We start from the raw sequence: 20,265 nt of genomic DNA, 5'->3' as shown, positions 1-20,265 counted from the left end.
AATGTCTGACACAGAACACCCGCAAAATACAGCAGTCTTGTCAGGAACCTTGGCCGGCCTTTATGCAGTCAGACGTTTTCCCTCTGAGTTATGACTGTTGGAATCTTGACACGCGGCCTAAGCTAATGGCTTCTGAAGACAGCGCGCAGAACGTCTGGGCCATTTTTAAAAGCCCCATTCCATATTTTATTTCAGACCATATAAATGTGGTGTATGTTTCATCACATAGTCTGCATTTTTTGATGAGTTTGATTTGTAGATGAGAGATAAGCTTTTTTGGAACTTCCTCAACCCGTCGTAAATCAGAAGATGGGCCTGTTTTTACCCCAGTGTTGCTTACAAACGCTACCAACATAAACACTCATGTTTAGCTGTTTATTGTTAACTTATGTCGAGTTCAGTCAATCAACTAGACTAGAGAATGAAAACATGTCTCCATTTATGTATTTTGAGCGATTAAACCGGCAAATGGATTAAGTATCGGATTCAACGCCCATCCTGTTTGTGTCCTTACATGGTGCCGTCTCTTCATGCTCGCTCCACTTAGGAACATTGTCCTTCTCATAGCCTATAGGACAGAGTCCAACAACAGAGTCCAGCAACCCTCTCTCTCTCCCGAAGCCAGACAACTGGAACACTGGCCTGCGATGGAGGCTACAGCCTGGAGCTGCTCCTCTGGAAAACGGGGACGAATGGGAGTCTGTCTGTCTAAACATCCTGCATCGCAAGTGAAGCTTTATATTGTGATGGTGCCGTCTGTCACCCTGTTGTCACAGCCACCCTTTCCATCTTTGAATATCAACATCACAAATATACAATGGCAACTGTTAGAGAACTGTTTATAAGTGTCTGACTCCTTAAGGGTGGCCGGGTAGCGCAGCGGACTAAGCGTCTGTCTACCACCACAGAGACAGTGGGATCGAATCCAGCTGTGGTGCTTCCGGGTTGGCCGACCGTCCATACTAACACAATTGGCAGTGTTAGCGGGTGGGAAACCCGGTGAGGGTGGGTCCTGGTCGTTGTAAACAGCGACTCCTACAGTTCGGTCGGGGCGCCTGCACAGCAAGGAAAGGATCTAGGAGAGGTAGTGTGACCTTCCACATGTTACACTCTCCCAGTGAGAGTCCGCGCTGCCAGGTGAAAAGAAGCGGTGGGCTGGGTACACATGTGTCGGAGGAAGCCCTCCCAGACCGACGGTAGGGGGTAGAGTGTGCAACGACCAGGAAGGGGATTGGGAATTGGCATAACGACTAACATTGGGATGGGAGAAAAATCGGAAAAAGAAGGATGAAAAAGATAATATAAAAAAAATCTACTTTGCATTTGATATATTGCAAATATATGCCATCACACAATGGCATTTAAAGGGTTATAATTATAAAATGAATATGTGGTGTTATGATCAGGGCTTAAGTTGAATAAAATATTGTATTTTTTTCAATCTGACATTACAAGAAAACAGAAAATCCATCAAAATCAGTGTTGTTGCTAATCATATGCTAGCCTGTTTTTTAACAATAATTTGTGATGTCATCACAAACACTGGCATTTAAAGGGTACAAATAAAAAAAGTCCTGCACCAGAATGCAGGAAATTAAGTCTTTGTAACAAAACATGTCCTGGTGGGGGACCCCCTGCTTAAAAAGTGGCCTGACTGGGGCTATATTTTGCACTATATTTCCTGGCCTGAATGATTTCCCCAGTCCGGCCCTGGTTAAAAGCCTCCAATGCTTATTAGTGTGTGTGCGTTTGAACGTTTGCATGTTTCAACCATACATTTCCATTTATAAAAAATAAAAATTATAATATATATATATACCGTACTTTTCGGACTATAAGCCGTGGCTTTTTCCCCCATTTTTCGACCCTGCGGCTTATACAACGGTGCGGCTTATATGTGACTCGACGTGACCAAACTCGAAAGTGTAAACATCTAAATATTGCTTTTTTGACTGCATTGAAATGTTATTTATCTGTTCCCTTATTTGCTAAACTTAATACAACTTGTAAATGAGTTAATGCTTGTTATTTGTCCGACAGTATTGTGTCCCAATGCTAATTACATATGGTAATTAAACATTAAAACACCTGCGGCTTATAGTCCAGTGCGGCTTATATATGTACACATCATTCAATTTAGCTGCTGCGGCTTATAGTCAGGTGCGGCTTATAGTGCGAAAAGTACGGTATATATTTTTTACCTCCTATAATAGTGGGGGTTGCGGCCCTCTGACACCGTTATTTCGGGGGTCGCGGCCTGAAAACTTTGGGAACCCCTGCCTTAGTGCAGTGTGTATTATGACTCTTTACCACCAAACCCTAGCGCAGTGTGTATTATGACTTTACCACCAAACCCTAGCGCAGTGTGTATTATGACTTTACCACCAAACCCTAGCGCAGTGTATATTATGACTTTACCACCAAACCCTGGTGCAGTGCCTATTATGACTCTTTACCACCAAACCCTAGTGCAGTGTGTATTATGACTCTTTACCACCAAACCCTAGTGCAGTGTGTATTATGACTCTTTACCACCAAACCCTGCAGACTCTAGCACAGTGTGTATTATGACTCTGCAGTGCACCTTCTTTTTTTTCTACTGTTTACTTTTATCCATATGTTTTATATTGTCCTTTAATTAATGTTTTTTTGTATTACCTATATTTATTGTCTTACATTCCTGTCTATACCTGTACCTCCCCTCCCCCGCGCTGCTATGACACCTGGGTTTCCTCCATGGAGTTGTAAGTCAAGTCAGGTCAAGTTTCTTTTACTACCAGGCCAGCGGAATTGGTTTCCAGTAGAGGTTTAAAAGAGCTCGTTTAAATTCACCGCATACAAACAGCGTGAGCGCAAAAGGACAGGCAGGACCGTATAAAAGAACATATTCACATGTCATGCTCAGGTTGGGGTTCTTTCCACCCTTTTCCCACCAAAGGTGCATGACATGCGAATAAAATGGCCACTGTGTGAATAGTTCAAAAGTCATTAGTAAATTGGTACGTTTGGGTGCTCAGACTTTCTTGTTTCTCGCTATGAGGGTAAAAGGCTAGTCACTCTTCACCGTGTGCTTTGATTAAGCCATGTGTGGTGTTCGTGTTTTTGTTACTCACAGTGTTCTGCGGGTCTGGTGGACCCACAACATTATTGGGATTTTAAAAACAATAACGCCAAAAAAAAGCAGTAGGTGGCATTAGGTGGCGATGTAGTTCAAACATGAAGGCAATTTTCAGAAAAGTTGAATGTGCCAATACACTTCCTGCTAAAAATCAACAATCCACCATCTTTAAATGCCATTTAGCCACCGTAGCATTTATTTTTCAGCAAAGAAAGTGCAATAAAAGTGCAATAAACAAAACGGATACATTCACTGTGTGTTCTGCCTCTCATGTGTTGATGAAACAAAACTAACATCAACACAATTGACCACCAAGAGCGGAGTTTAGTCTCACAAAAAGATTGTCGCCGATTTTGTTAGCTTACGTGCTAACGTGATTGGGATATGCCAGTATAACAGTATAGCATTGTGGCTAGCAGCGAAGTTTGTTAGCTTACGTGCTAACGTGATTGGGATATGCCATTATAACAGTATAGCATTGTGGCTAGCAGCTTGTAATGTTAATGCTAGCAGAATGAATGGATGTAAACTTTATTTAACAGATTGCAGAATGGGTACAATACAATACGGCTCAATACAAACAATTGTTAAGGGAATGCAGACTGTTGTAGCTTGGACTGGGCTCCTTATAACAATAACTTGACAACACATGGTAGCCGCAGCTACTTTGGACAGCTCTGCTGTAAACACTGGAAATAACCGTGCGGGTCTCTACTGCGCATGGGCGTTGAGCAACAACGGCTCCGTATCCGGCTCACGCAGATTACATGGCACCATTGTCTGAGAGTTTTGGCGAGTATCCAAAACGGAAACACCTTTTCAGCGTTGCCAGTAGGACAACGCGCTCTCCTGCCAAAACGGCGTTTCTTTTTTATTTGGACAGCAAACGTAATCATTCAGCAACAAAAACGTTGCTGTATTCACCAGTGTAACCATGGCCTAAGAAATATAATTCATTGTATCATTTCTCTTTTAGTAAACATTGAAAACGGGTCCCACAGACCCGAACGGCGCACAAAGGAACACGCCAACATTTGGGGAAATTAGCTTACCGTCTTCTCCAGAGAGAGACAAGAAGATAGATACCAGTTTCCTCTTTGTGCGTTCAGTAGAAAGCTATCTGGCTGCATGTTAGCCTAGCTTAGCACAATGAATGGAAGCGGACATGGCCGGTTAGCCTTCGGGAGAGGTGTTAGTTGGACAATGCCTAGGCTAACCGGCCATGTCCGCTTCCATTCATTGTGCTAAGCTAGGCTAACATGCAGAACACAATGGAGTTGGTTGAAGGGAAGCTTCCGTAGTGCTGAACATCCCTTCACTGGTCTCTTACTCTCTTATCATGATGTTGATCTGAACGACTGAAGCGTCTCATTTTAATCAGTAGGCAGTTCCTCCGGGCAGACTTTTTCTATTTATTTCACAAGATAACATACAAAAATAATGCTCACCTTTAAGAAGGAGAGCTGAAAACCCCCCTCTACCCCCCCCCCCCCCCCCCCCCCCCCTCCTTTGCTCCATGCACGCAAGCTGCCGAAACTAAAGCTCCAAATACACAATGTCCAAATACATCAAAGTCTATTTCTGAGAGCAGTTCTGAGAGCAAGCGAATGAGGCGGTTTCTCGATGCAGACTTGAAGGCGTACCGTGCTGTTTCAGGGTCAGGGAGATTTCTTTACATTTGAGTCTGCAATTAGTCTAGAAAAACATGTTTACACTATACGTGTAATTCTGTACGTCGTGGATACAATAATGTTTGTGAACACATTTTGTGAATAACGGTGAAAGAGATAACGTCTCGGTTGGCTTCAAACTATCTTCCTCTGAGAACAGTTTATTCAGTTATAAAAATGAAAGAAAATGTTATTATTTCACTTCTCTGACTCTCCCAAAAAAATTCAAATGCACCTTTAACTGTTCCAGGGTGCAGAAGTAGCATATTTGAAAACAGAAATTCTGTGTTATTGCCCTTTGCACTATTCACTATTCCAACTCTTTCCTATATTCACAACAAAAAGCGCATTCTTTTTTTTTCCCCCTCTAACCAAAGCTTTTAGTTTGATCCGTGGTCTCAAATGAGGTCAGTTTGCGTGGAAAGGATGTCAAGTAATCCGCCGGTGTAAATACGTCTCTGACCGGCATGTTACTGCACATGTGCAGTACACATGTTTGGAGACTTGTTTCACCTTCAATTACACCCACATGTCTGACGGAGTCCTGATTTCAAAGGGGGCGTTACAGTAGCTGCTATATAGGCACACATGACTCAGCAACCACTGCTGCAGCCCCGGCCTCGGCTCCTAATAGAATCTGTTTTCATTTTTCTCCTACTTTCTCCTTTAAAGAATTTTATAGTTTATCTGGCAATTAAGCCCTCGCCGGGTGTTTTCCGCTGCTACGAGACCACTGTGTGAACCCACATGTGATATGCATTACAAGCTGGCGGCTCGACGAGGTATTAGGAGGCTTAGACAAAAGAGGAAATGTGCAAGCCAGTCAGTCTTATAGAAAGCGCGAGCCTAGCAAATGTAACACACGTTGACTTGTTACGTAATCCCAATGTACTTGTTTATTTATTTATTTATTCAAAATGCTAACGACTGTACAAGTACTGACAAGCCGAATAAGTCTACCTTAGTAATGATGAGCGAGGGTTGGAAAGTACCTTCGCTCAAATACTGTACTTATACACCCGCATTTGAGGTATGTCTACTTGTACTTTACTTCAGTACTTACTCTTTCCTGTTTTCATTTGTACTCCACTACATTTATTTGAACCCTACTAGTTACTTTGGAAAAAGAAGGTGCAATACAGTTGGATAAAAATGATGCACTTTCAAAGTTCAAAAGTCAAGATTGTCATATACCTGTAGAATGCATACTTTTACTTTACTTTACATTTTGCACATGAATGCATTCAGCATCAAACACATACGCTGTACGTTTTTGAATGGAGTGCAATTGTTTAACGTTAGTGCTACCACAGGGTATATGGTTCCCCCAGGACAGGGGGTGAATGGCGGTGCAATGTGTGCCTGTGATACAACTGCTAACTGTACCGTGATATGACATCCATCATCATTGGTGCATTCAACAAGGTCCATTAGAATGTAAACTGTACAGTCTTCGGCAAGAGTATGACATGTATACAGGATTAGTGAGCTTCACCATCTACACTTTTTTAAGAGATAAAAATGTGTGCAGAACAGGACAAAACAGTGATACAACGAGACAAGACAATAAAGTGCAATGGCTAATTATCTGTTTTCAGTGCAAAATTTAGTTACAAATTCCAGCCCTAGCAGCTCCCCATAGAGGGGGGGGGGTTGGAGCAGGGGGACACCTGACTCATTTACTAGGCGAGCTGCTGAGGGGAAGAAACTGAGTGGGAAACTGTGGCGGGTTTTCAATGTCCTGGGCAGCCGAAGCATGGTGAAAAGGTTGTGACCCGGGTGGGCGGGGTCTGCCAATATCTTCCTAGCCCTCCTCAAGGCCCTGGTGAAATATAGAGACTCGAGGGAGGGAAGGGCGCAGCCGATCACCCTCTCCGCCGAGCATATCACCCGCTGCAGCTTGGCCTTGACCATGGCCGCAGGAAACCAGGTAATGATGGAGAGGGTGAGGATGGACTCGATGATGGAGGTGTAAAACTGAGCCATCATGGTCCTCGGCAGCCTGAACTTCCTCAGCTGACGCAGGAAGAACATCCTATTCCGGGCCTTCTTGTTGAGAGCGTTGATGTTCAGCTCCCATTTCAGGTCCTGGGAGATTGTCAAGTCAAGTCAAGTCAAGAGTTTTATTTGTCACGGCATACGGATATACAATGAAATGCGGGTGGTCTTGCCCGCAACGATGTGCAATTGGTACAACATATAACATATAATAGAATCCAATACAAAAAATGTGTGCAATAAAATTGTGCAATAACAGGTAGCAGGTAACAATAAATTTGTGCAATGACGGGTAACAGTTGACAGTTAACAGTAGTAGTAATAGTAGTGCAATACACTGTTACTGTTGCTAATACTAATTTAAAGTGGCCTTTCCTTTTGGCAATAAGTGAGGGTGCGTGCGGCCTGAGTGTATGCCCGCTCATGCTAAAGTGTTACAGTGGTACTCAATGTTCATTGTTCAGGACTCTGATGGCCTGGGGGAAGAAGCTGAGCCTAAGCCGCTCTGTCCTAGTAGCTGGGGTTCGCAGGCGTCTGCCTGACCTCAGCAGCTGGAACAGGCTGTTATTGGGGTGGTGAGGGTCTTTCATTATCCTGCAGGCTCTGGATTTGCACCTCTTGTTGTATAGAACCTGCAGGGGAGGTAGTGCAATACCCGTGGTACGCTCGGCTGAGCGCACCACTCTCTGTAGGGCCTTCTTGTCTTGTGCCGTGCTGTTTCCATACCAGGCAGTGATGTTTCCGGTCAAGATGCTCTCTACAGCTCCTGAGTAGAAGGACTGGAGTATCTTCCCCGATACTCTGAACTTCCTTAACTGTCTCAGGTGGTAGAGGCGCTGTTTCGCCTTCTTTACTACTGTGTCTATGTGTGTTGACCATGTCAGATCCTCTGAGATGTGGACCCCCAGGTACTTAAAGCTGCTCACCCTGGTAGCCCTGTTAATCATCAGTGGTGTGTGTGTCTCCTGCTGTCCTCTCCTATAATCCACGATCAGCTCCTTGGTTTTACCAATGTTCAGGAGCAGGCTGTTGTCCTGGCACCAGCGTTCCAGTACCTCAACCTCCTCCCGGTAGGCCTTCTCGTCGTTGTCCGAGATCAGCCCCACCACCACCGTGTCGTCTGCGAACTTCACTATGGAGTTGGAGCTGAACTTGGCCACACAGTTGTGTGTGTAGAGTGAGTACAGCAGGGGGCTTAGAACACAGCCCTGGGGGGACCCGATGCTCAGGGTGATGGTGTTGGAGGTCTGACCCCCCACCCTGACCGCCTGGGGTCTTTCACTCAGAAAGTCCAGTACCCAGGCGCTCAGGGCGGAGCTCAGACCCAGCTCGATCAGCTTGTCCACCAGTCTGGTGGGGACTATGGTGTTGAACGCTGAGCTGTAGTCAATGAACAACAGTCTCACATAGCCCCCCTTCTGACGGTCAAGGTGGGAGAGGGTGCTGTGCAGTACCTGGGAGACCGCGTCGTCAGTGGACCTGTTTGTCCTGTATGCAAATTGCATAGGGTCCATATCACTGGGGAGGGAGGCACAAATGTGGTCCTTGACCAGCCTCTCAAAACATTTCATGACCACAGAGGTGAGTGCCACCGGTCTGTAGTCATTTGGACATGTTGGGGAGGGTTTCTTCGGTACAGGGATGATGGTAGACATCTTGAAGCAGGCAGGGACCACCGACTCCGCCAGGGATTGATTAAATATGGCGGTGAACACAGGGGCTAGCTGGTTGGCACAGGACTTAAGTATGCGTCCTGTTATTCCATCTGGGCCAGCAGCCTTCCTGGTGTTCACCTGCATAAATGCTCTTCTCACACTGTGTACCATCAATGAGAGAGCGTCCCCGCACCCCCGCCGATGCCCCCCCCCCTCCACAGCAGCCGGCGCACCAGTGACGTCACTAGCCGTTGGGCTAGCAGTGCCACTGTTTGCACCAAACCGAGCGTAAAAGGTGTTGAGCTTGTCCGCAAGGGAGGCGTAGTCGCTCCCCATTGAGGGGGCGCTGACAGAGGATGGCGCTGCTCCGACCGGCTGCCTTTCTGATCGCTCCGTCGAGACTGTGCTTACTTTTGTTAATATTTATAGTTTTAAGAGTTTTGTCTGTACCAACAGTAGGTGCATTTAATGTGTATGACCGTCAGTCACTTATAGACATCGGATTACGGGAAACTTACCGATTGGATTACTCCCTGGATCAGCTTTCCGAACCGCAGCAATGGCCTGTGGAGATTCTCCGGACATGGGACCAGATCCTGACCCCAGGAACAAAGGAACTACCAGACGGCGTGGGAAGAGAGCTGGGATCCGTAACAGGCTGAGATCCAGACGACACCGAACGCCACTACCCAGTATATTGCTAGCCAATGTACAATCAATTGACAATAAACTGGACGACATCCGAGCAAGGATTCAATACCAAAGAGACGTTAGAGACTGCAACGTTCTCTGCTTCACCGAGACGTGGTTGACGCCGGACGTCCCAGACCACGCCATACAACCGGCCGATCACTTCTTCATCCACCGCAAGGACAGATCAGCAGAGTCCGGCAAACAACGTGGAGGAGGTATCGCCTTCATGTTTAATAACAATTGGAGCGATCCAGCTAACGTGAAGGAATTATCGAACCACTGCTGCCCAGACCTGGAATATATAACCATCAAGTGTCGTCCTTTCTTCCTCCCGAGGGAGTTAACGGCGATCGTCCTGGTCGGAGTGTATATTCCACCGCAAGCCAGCAACAGCGTCGTGCTCTCCAGACTCCACGACGAGGTAAATAGAATACAAGCGGCGAACGTTAACGCCGCCATTATAGTGGTGGGTGATTTCAATAGCGCCAATCTGAGAAAGGTCTTACCTGACTTCTATCAGCATGTGACTTGTAACACCAGAGGCGGTAACATCCTAGATCACTGTTACACGCAATTTAAGGGTGGCTACAAGGCTCATTCTGCTAGTGGCTTTGGTAAGTCAGATCACGCGTCCATTTTCCTTTCACCAAAGTACAAACAGAGAATCAAAAGCACTCCTGTAGTCTCGCGAGAGGTGCAGAAATGGGATTTGACGTCAGAGGAGACGCTCCAGGCTGCGTTTGACTGCACAGACTGGAGCGTGTTCCGCGACACAGATAACATTAATGTCTACACGGAGACAGTGCTGGACTATGTTCGTACTTTGGTGGAAGAAACAATCCCCACTACCACAATGAGAGTTTACCCAAATCAAAAACCCTGGGTAGACAAATCCGTCCGTGAAGCTCTGAGAGCGCGCACCAAAGCATACAACGACGGCCTAGTGGCAGGCAACATGAATGACCACAAGGTGGCGCGATACAACGTAAGGAGGACAGTGACAGAGGCCAAACGGCGCTACAGGGATAAAATTGAACTCCAGTTTGAACAGGCTGACTCTAGAGCTATGTGGCAGGGGCTCAAAACGATGACAGACTACAAAGGCGCCTCCCTCAAACTGAACAGTGACATCTCCTTAGCAAATGACCTCAATACCTTCTATGCGAGGTTTGATGCTGGTAATAACAACACCAGCCCACAAGCCACGGCAATGGGGGGGGGGGGGGTCTGCTGCTGATGGAGACTCAGTGTTCAGGGTAACAGAGCATGAGGTGAGGCGGACCTTTAAAAAAGTGAATATCAGGAAGGCAGCAGGTCCGGACGGCATCCCCGGCCGCGTCCTAAAAGTCTGTGCCGACCAACTGGCCCCGGTATTCACTGACATATTTAACCTGTCCTTAGAACAGGCTGTCATCCCCACCTGCCTGAAGAAGTCCACTATTATCCCTGTACCCAAAAAATCCAAGCCTGCTTGCCTCAACGACTACCGCCCTGTAGCTCTCACCTCCATAGCCATGAAGTGCTTTGAGAAGCTAGTAAAGGGCTACATCTGCTCCTCCCTCCCCATCAACATGGACCCCCTGCAATTTGCATACCGCCCCAACAGGTCCACGGAGGACGCCATAGCCCATGTGCTGCACACAGCAGCATCACACCTGGACAAGAGGCAGGGGAACTATGTGAGAATGCTATTCATCGACTACAGCTCGGCATTCAATACCATAGTCCCCTCCATACTCATAGCCAAGCTCAGGGACCTGGGCTTGAACTATGACCTCTGCCAGTGGGTCTTGGACTTCCTGACGGGCAGACCCCAGGTGGTGAGAGCAGGCAACTGCACCTCCTCATCCATCACCCTCAACATAGGGGCCCCCCAGGGCTGTGTTCTGAGTCCCCTCCTCTACTCCCTGTACACACACGACTGTGTGGCTCAGCGGAGTAGCAATACAATCATCAAATTTGCTGACGACACAGTGGTGGTGGGCCTGATCTCTGCCAACGACGAGAGGGCCTACCTGGAAGAGGTCAAGGTCCTGGCGGGATGGTGCCAGGAAAACAGCCTCTCCCTGAACGTCAGCAAAACAAAGGAGATGATTGTGGACTTCAGGAGGTCGGGGGTCAAGGACTACAGCCCCCTCAGCATCGACGGGGCACCGGTTGAGAGAGTCAACAGCTTTAAGTACCTCGGAGCCTACATATCCGAGGACTTGACATGGACCACACACATTGACAGTGTTGTGAAGAAGGCACGACAACGCCTCTACTTCCTCAGGCGCCTAAGGAAGTTCCAAGTCAGTCAGAAGATCCTTAAGAACTTCTACTCATGTACAATAGAGAGCATCCTGACTGGCAACATCACCTCCTGGTTTGGGAATAGCACTGCACAAGACCGAAGCAGACTACAAAGAGTGACACGTTCAGCCGAACGCACAATTGGAGGGGGGCTCCCCACCCTCCAGAACATTTACAACAAGCGTTGCAGGGGCAAGGCTAAGAGAATCATTAAAGACTCCAGTCACCCGAACAACTGCCTCTTTGAACTGCTGCGGTCAGGCAAGCGATACCGGAGTCTCAAGGCGAGCACAGAAAGACTCAGAAGAAGCTTCTATCCCCAGGCCATCAGGCTGCTAAACGAACAATGAACACTACACAACAACAACCATCAAACGCACATAGCACACACATCCACACGCACACACTCACTTTAAACAAACACACTGTAGCACCCACTCCACACACTTTATAGCACACACTCACTTTAAACAAACACACTGTAGCACCCACTCCCCACACTTTATATTTATTGATGAAGGATTGCACTACAACTCGTACACCTTACTGTAAATTGTACCTAAATTGTACCTCATCCCATTTCTGCTTTGCACTATATAGTACTGTACATTAGTACACTGCATAGTATTGTATATTATATGGTAACTCAGTTACGTCTATTCTGCATCGAACATTGTACATATGTCTATACTGAACACTGTGACCTCATTTTCTACTTTTCTACTTCTAAATTACATGCTATACTATGTTATTTGATACTATCTTGTCTAGCACAGTCTCTGGAGCGTAACAGTAAGAAGCATTTTGTATGAAAGTATTCTGTACTTCTGTATGACAACTATTAAAGAAACTTGAAACTTGAAACTTGAGTTATAGCCCTCAGTCCTTGCCATAATCCTCTTGTGTCATTCTGTGCCATTTGTGCCTCCATCTTGTCGGCATACGTCCTCTTAGCAAGTTTGACAGCCTTGCGCAGAGTGTAGACTGTTGTCTTGTACTCTTTCATGTTTCCTGACTCTCTGCCCCGGTTATAAGCAGTGGTGCGAGAGTTCAGGGCTGCTCTGATAGTACTGTCCACCCATGGTTTCTGGTTTGGGAACACCCTTGCCTTTTTTGTGGGGACGATACTATCAGCCAGTGTTGTTATGAATGACACCACAGCGTCTGTGAAATCGCTGACGTCACTGTTACTCCTCCTGTTACATCCTATGTGTCCATTGTCATTGTCAATTGACAGTATAAACCTTCCCTTCAATATGCCATAAAGAAATAATTTTTTCATCAATACGTTCCCATTTTATAGCGTCGTGAATATGAACGTTATACCAGAATGGTCTAGGCTAATTCCTGCAAAGCTAGTTACAGGGTGCTAAGCTAATAACGTTAAATCGATTGGCGTTTCGGCCATACACAAGCTAGAGTTAAAAATCTAAATGCATATGATCGATATCATGTTCCACCATGAATGCATGAAAGGGGGGGGGGGGGGAAGTCGTTTCTGATTATTGATTACCAATAACGGCATTTGTTATTGCAGCATCATACGCTGACCAGAGGCTTGGCTATGAGAGCAAGGCCCGATCGCTCTTACCTGTGGCCGGTTGGATTCCAAAAAGGATTTCCCAGTTATTGATCGCCATCTGGTAGATTGATATGTCCATTGGCTGATGCTATATTCCTTTACTGCATACTGAATTCAGCGTCGCAATAAGTATTCCATGCGATCTGGTGACGCTATAGCTTCAGGCTAACAGAAAAAGTTGCCCAGAATGGAAAATAAGTTACATCCGGTCTGCAACAGGGAAACAATTTATATGAATATTACTATTCTACAAGCGTGTCTAATGTGAAATATATAAGCGTGTAAGCAAAACTAAATTTTAGGTCTGTGATGGAAAGTGATTGTTAACATTCTATTTATTTTTATTTTCATATATAAAAAAACAAAAAAAGATAATTTTTTTTTTTTTTTTTTTTATGCCTCCTAGGTGCGAGGCCCTGTGCGACCTCGGAGCAGGTCCTAAATTAAATTAAATTATTTACAGGATTAGTGAGCTTCACCATCTACATGTATATAATTATTAGGAATTAACTATTGGGAATATACAGTATGAGTACTACTCAGTTCAGTAAAATTCTTTATTGTCTATATTTATTGTAACATATAATATAACCGTTTGTTTATTTTTCTCATATTTTTATATTCAGAGTTAATTATATTGTGTACACCATTTATCTTTTCTCATATTTTTATATTCATATCTAATTGTATTGCCTATATTAATCAATAAAGGAATATCTTATCTTACATGTACAGGATTAGTGCCCTTCACCATCTAACTGAAGATCTCAAACAACACATGCAATAAACACTCAAATTAACCAAACCCATATGGAAAATATGTATACAAATCTTACAAGATGTTTATGGCCTGCATCCACGTAGGATTCTTGTGAAATGAGTGAAGTAATGATATATGAAGGCAGAAACTATATGTTTCCTATAAAACTTTCTGAAGGCAGAAACCACAGAATGCGTTTCTTCTTTTCCATACGGGCATGTAGGCCTATCAATATGATAGACAGTGAGCACATTTCCCATAATGCTGCTGTGTTCTTTTAAGGTATCTTTAGAGTCACTGTTTCTCATTACTCAGTACTCACACATGAACGAAGGTTATTCTATAACCCTAGTTATATGAATTATGGCGAGCGCTCTGCTCTATTGGAACTATCCCTTTAATCATATACTATCATGAAAACGTTCACCCACGTGTACGCACCCACCTGACCACGCCCACATCCGCTCACATATAAGCGGGGTCCTGGCCATACTACCAGCTCCTTCCCCAGTCTTTCACCACCGAAACGGAAGACTGTGGGGTCCTCAGTGAGTCAGAGCAGAGCGCTCGCCATAATTCATATAACTAGGGTTATAGAATCACCTTCGTTATATTTCATTTATGGCTTTGCGCTCTGCTCTATTGGAACACAAGAGTGGAGCAGAGCGGAAAGCTCGACAGATGTACCCACTGAGATCCCCTACAACCATCAGAATCCGGGGAGGATCCGGGCCCCCCGGCCCCCTCTAATGAGGGACGGGAGGGAGACCGGACCCGACTGTGCGAAGAGGGTTTAGCACCTCAAACGCACAGGGTGAGCAGACCGTGGGACTTACCGTCGTATAGAAGGGCCCGCGACTACTCGGACACGCATCCCGCATGCCACCAGGGAAGGGACGTGAAGCAAAAAAAAAAACGTCACAGCCCCCAACATCGCGGGGTCGGGGTAAAAAAAAAAAAAGCCCCGTGGCAAGGCCGTAGCAGCGGGGCGTGGAGTCGGTCCCAGGCCCAGACCACATCCCGGGGGCTAGGACCCCCTGAAAAAAGGGGCCTGGTGAGGTCAACGAGGCCGCGGCATCGAGACCCCACCAGACGGTCACTGGTGACACCACCCCCAGCGTATCGGACAGGGCCTAAAATAGGTGAAGGCCCTTCTCCCCCTGGCACACCGCTTTCGTTTGTGTAAAAAACTGGTTTTATTTCACGGCTCTGGCTTATGTGTGAAAAACTTGCCACCCACTATTTTTATCATTACCCTTAAGCAAAGAAAAAATATCAGACTAAAGAGAGGGACTCAAAAGGTCCTTGGTTCATATGCCACATATGTACAACTCTGTAAGCTAACACCCATACCAGTTGTGGACTCAATGCAATGTTTCCTAAACGTATTACATGAAACACACACAACTCTCATCATACAATAAAACCCCAAGTTCACTTTTACTCACGTAAGAAAGAACGCTGTCTTAAGTAGAGAGAAGGACATAAGCCCTGTGTTAGAACTACAGGCCTTGCTAAGTTATACACAATAGCAACCAATGCAAATTTTCTGAGAAAACTGCACAAACTCCAAGCAAGAAGGCGCCCCCAACATTTGTAGCTGCGGGTTCACATAGCACACGTCATAACCCCCAAAATACAGTGAAGTAAACACATGTTTTGTTAAACAAAAACATTGTTATTAACCAAAAACATTTTGGGGGGAGGGAGGGAGAGTGGGGCATAGTGTAACGTGTCCTACCTGACCCCCGGACGCAGGATGAATGGCCACAACAAATGGCTGGTCCACCATGTTGACGAGGCCTCTTGCTGGCGGGGCCAGAAGTGGCGACAGCTGGAGTTGGTCCCCGGGGCGCGGCTCACGTTGACGCCCTATCTGCTCCCGGCTGCCCATGGGGGGAAGGACGACGGGATGGGTTAGGCGCAGAGACTCTACCGCATCGGCGACTGAGGAAAGACAATGCATGTGTGTGTGTGTGTGTATCCCGGTGTGTGTGTGCCGCTCCAATTGCATGTCCAGTTCGTTGCATGCTGATTAAAGACCCCCTAAAGAGGTCCTGCATTATTATTATTACCAACGGCCAGCTACCGGCTAACAGCTAGCTCTTACCGGCCCGTCGATAGCCACCGGCTTACGTAGCAGCAAGCTAACGGTTAGCTCTCACGGGCCCACTGTTAGCTAACGGCTACTACTGAAGCTGTGCAATGTGAGGAATAGTGATGCAGGCCTGATCACTTCAGACAGCCGACTGCCTCTTCTTTAGCCCAAAGAAAAAAAGGGCAGACAAGACAACACCCATCTCCCTCACAGGACGGCGTTACCAGAGATACAGTGGCGTCGGCAGCAAGCCCTGTTCTATGCGGGCTGCTGCCGCCTTGAGTTCGGGCTAAAAAACACGCAAACTCGCACCCCTCTCGCCGGGAGGCTGCACTCACTGTCTCCATAGGATAGGCGGGAGCTAGCATCCGGTGCGGCTAGCAGAGGGCATCCCTCCTCAGAGACTTGGGACTCGAACCCAGACTCGGACTCGGGGCTCCCAGGAAAACAAAGCCTCTGTTTACGTGGGGCGTCAAACAAGAACCCCCCGTCCCCTCCATCCAGCGATGGGGAGGCAACGGAGGAATCCCCGCTTGGAGCCAGCTATCCTGCGGGGCCGCCCCGCACAACTGACACACCTGAGGCCCGCGTCGCAAGACACCACCATAGTATCCAGCTGCACAGCCGGAGTGCAATGCTGGCGGTGGAACAAATGTGAAACGCCGGTGGAGGTCAGAATAATCCTCTAGACTCTCCGGTGGTGACGACATTATCCTTTCTCTCTCCCGTAAATTAGTGAGAGAGGGAGAAACAAAAGACAACGCCAACACAGCTCCTATAACTAGCTAACTACTTTAACACATTAATTGCCAGTAACGAGTATACTCGTTATTGGCCGCCATGCGTTGAGTGCCAACAACGAGTAAACTTGTTTTTATGATCGTTATTTCTTTTCTTCGCTATTGGCATTCATAATTCATCCAGGAAGCCTCCGGGAGCCAGCTGGACCCTGTCTGATATTGCAACGCCGCAATACCGCTGCCTGGTGGATTTCGGGCGATTTACACTCCACTCTAAACCGGAAGTGGCGCTCGGTGCATCGGGGGGAAAAGCGCCGCCAGAGATATCTTGTAACGTGGATCAATATACACACCTCGAGTGCATTGGATCTCTTTCGAGACGCAAGAATCAATATTGTAGCTGAGGGGCTACAAAACCCGGACTGTATTAAAGATTGTTTAGATTAAACCACTACTAAATATTATTACTTGCCAGACAGTACAGTTAGGTAAATATGGCAGACACTCAATTGACGGCACGGGGACAAGGATATCAAGTTTACAGTATTTTAATAGTAATCAATATACAACTGAATTATCACGTTGCTCTTTAATAGTGGAATGATAGTAGAATGTCAGAGTATCAAAGTCAGGGGGAATGAATATTTCCTAGGTTAAGAATACTCGACCGGAGCTCTGCAGGGAGTGAGAGAAGGCGATACAGGGCAAAGCATGGTGGGTAGCTGGAGACGATGATTTCCCCTGTGGAGTTGTAAGCTCCGGAGGAATTGAAGAATAGTCGGATAATCCTGTGTCACTGAAGAAAAGGGGGTCTCGTACGGATCCAGTCCTTGTAATCCAAGTGCCCGATGGCAGGGTTAATAGCTCTTAATCCAAAGCCTGATGGCAGAGATGGTAGCTAGCTAGCTTTGTTTGTACTAGAAGCTAGCCCGATGTCTTCAGGGGGTAGTTAGATCCAAACGCTGATGGTCTTAACTATGCGCTTCTCCACGTTACTTCGCTTACACAAGTCACTATACTGCACCAATAATGGCTCTACAATATTAGGGTTGTATCTAAGTAGCTACTAGCTATCCGTAACGATACACCGCGGGTAGGCTTCCACTGCTCACATGTTCACTCGTTCTGTTGTTAGGTTAGGTTACTTCTCGTTTCTCTGCTTTCACTTCACACTTCACCTGCGGCTACTTGCGCCTTCTACAATATATATACTCAGAGTGATTTCTAGAACGCAACTGAATTACTTGTCCGGAATCAATGCGCCTGCTAAGGGCATGTCTGAACTTGCCCGGACACGTCTTTGAACTTGTCTGAGGGGCGCGTCTGCTGGCGCCTCCAATGTCAAGGGCGGTGCCCAGTGGGGCGAGCGAATAATACTATGATTCAAACGGAAGCTTAAAGGTATATAGCTTATATATATAAACAATATACAAGTTATACAAAATAATAAACGCAGATTCTCAGTGTTAATCTGGCCCTTCAGAACAAATATGCTTTCTGCGTTTATTGCGTCATACAAACGGAAAATGGATCTAGCAGATCGACGTCAAATAATTGGAATTTCTTTTCTCCAGACGCATCGGCCAGAGGTAAGAGGAATCTAACGTTATTTCCAGCTCGATTGTCCATTTATTTCATTGCAATCTGTCCGATCAACTTATGGTGTCTTACTAAAGAAAGCTGTTAGTGACAATCAAGGAATCATAAACGACCCCCCCCCCCTTTCCTTCACGCATGATGGAGCATAATGTATAGCGATCATATCCATTTGAAATTTTTTATATAGCGTGTTCTAGGAATTACTGCTATACAGTCTAAAAACATACTTATATTCTCGACGGTACTAACACGACAATGTATGAATGGAAAAATATAACATTCCCACATCCGGAACGATAGATACCCGATGTTGAATGGGCCATAGTAATGTCGATATAGCTATAATATTTAAAAAGTTATAGCCCTGCAAAGAAGGTGAGCCACTCCATAGGCTTACAGCACTGGCAGAGAGTGGTAAAGACGGGCATACTGCATGGCACCCAATGTGTTAAGCACTAAACTTGAAGCGGTGCTACAGTATACACGTGGGTGAACGTTTTCATGATAGTATATGATTAAAGGGATAGTTCCAATAGAGCAGAGCGCAAAGCCATAAATGAAATATAACTGATTATCCACTATGCAAAAGCTCCCCTCTTCCAAAAACCCCAATCCTCAACGTTTAAACCCTTTCACTGCTACACTACTAAAGGGTTAACCCTTTCACAGCGACAATACAGAAGGTTAACACTTTCACTGCCACACAACAAATGGTTAACCCTTTCACTACCACACTACAGACGGTTCCTTTTCACTACCACACTACAGTGGTAGTGAAAGGGTTAACCTTCTGTAGTGTGATTCAGATTCAGACAACTTTATTGATCCCGCATGGGACATTTCATATTGTAGCTTCACGAGTAACAAAAACAACAACAAAAACATCTCAACGACAGCACGGCAACAACAACATTCCATGCAATACACAATCCAGTAAAAGTTAAAAACAGACAACTAGGTGTAAAAGGGTACTTAAAATGACTACTGCCTGTGTTTAAAAGTCTGATAGCCGAGGGGACAAAATATTTGGCATAACGGTTGGTCCAACTTAATGGAACGTCATAACGGCGGCCAGAAGGCAACAGCGTAAACCGCTGAGACAGAGCGTGGAGAGGTTGATTTGTGACGCTCGTCCCCTTCTTGACCACCTGGTCCGTCCAGAGAGAACATAGGTCTCTCTGTTTTTTTTTGGAGCACACTTTCACAATATACTGTAGGCTGTTCTTATATTTAATAGATAGGCCACTGAACCAGTGGTATTGAAAGGGTTAAACCTACCGGTGAGTTCGGTGGGTTTGCACTTCACCGGAGAGGGATTGCGAGGCAATAGGCGGGCAAGAGCTTTTGGCCCTCTTCAGTGTTGGGCCCACGGCCATATTGGCTATTTGGTCCCGTGTGCACATCTGGCCTGGTGAGAGTTCCCACAGCTTTTAGTTTCAGGTCCCCCACTGGAGTATGACCACACCAGCTGTGCTGTGCATGTATATAGGAACTGACAGCAAGAATTCTGTAGACGACACTGTGGTTCTTCTCAGACTGGGCAGTCGGGACTCCCACAGAGTTCAGTTGTGAGATGACTATTTATAATATTTGGTATCGATGTCTTTTTCCTGTGAAATAGTGAATAGGGCCTATTTGAAGTCTATGGTCTGCCTCCAATTACAAATCAAATATTAAATGGTAAATGACTGCATTTATATAGCACTTTTATCCAAAACGCTACAATTTGTTCCTCACATTTTACCCATTCACTCACACATTCACACACCGACGGCGGAGGCGACCATGCAAGGTGCCAACCTGCTCATCGGGAGCAGTTAGGGGTTAAGTGTCTTGCTCAAGGACACTTCGACACGCTGCTCGGGAGGAGCGGGAATCGAACGGGGAACCTCAGGATTACCAGATGACTGCTCTACCTCCCGAGCCACTGTCGCCCCCCAAAATCAACTAGAATCACCTGGCAAAATGTCCAAGTTCACCATTCCATCTATGCGGGTCATGCTGAGGGTGGGGGGGCCACGAGCGGTTGGGAATTACTGGTTCTCGACATGGGGTCCTCG

This window comes from Notolepis coatsorum (assembly GCF_963971535.1).
Source record: "Notolepis coatsorum genome assembly, chromosome: 1".
In the NCBI taxonomy this organism is placed as follows: domain Eukaryota; kingdom Metazoa; phylum Chordata; class Actinopteri; order Aulopiformes; family Paralepididae; genus Notolepis; species Notolepis coatsorum.
This window is presented reverse-complemented; position numbering follows the sequence as displayed.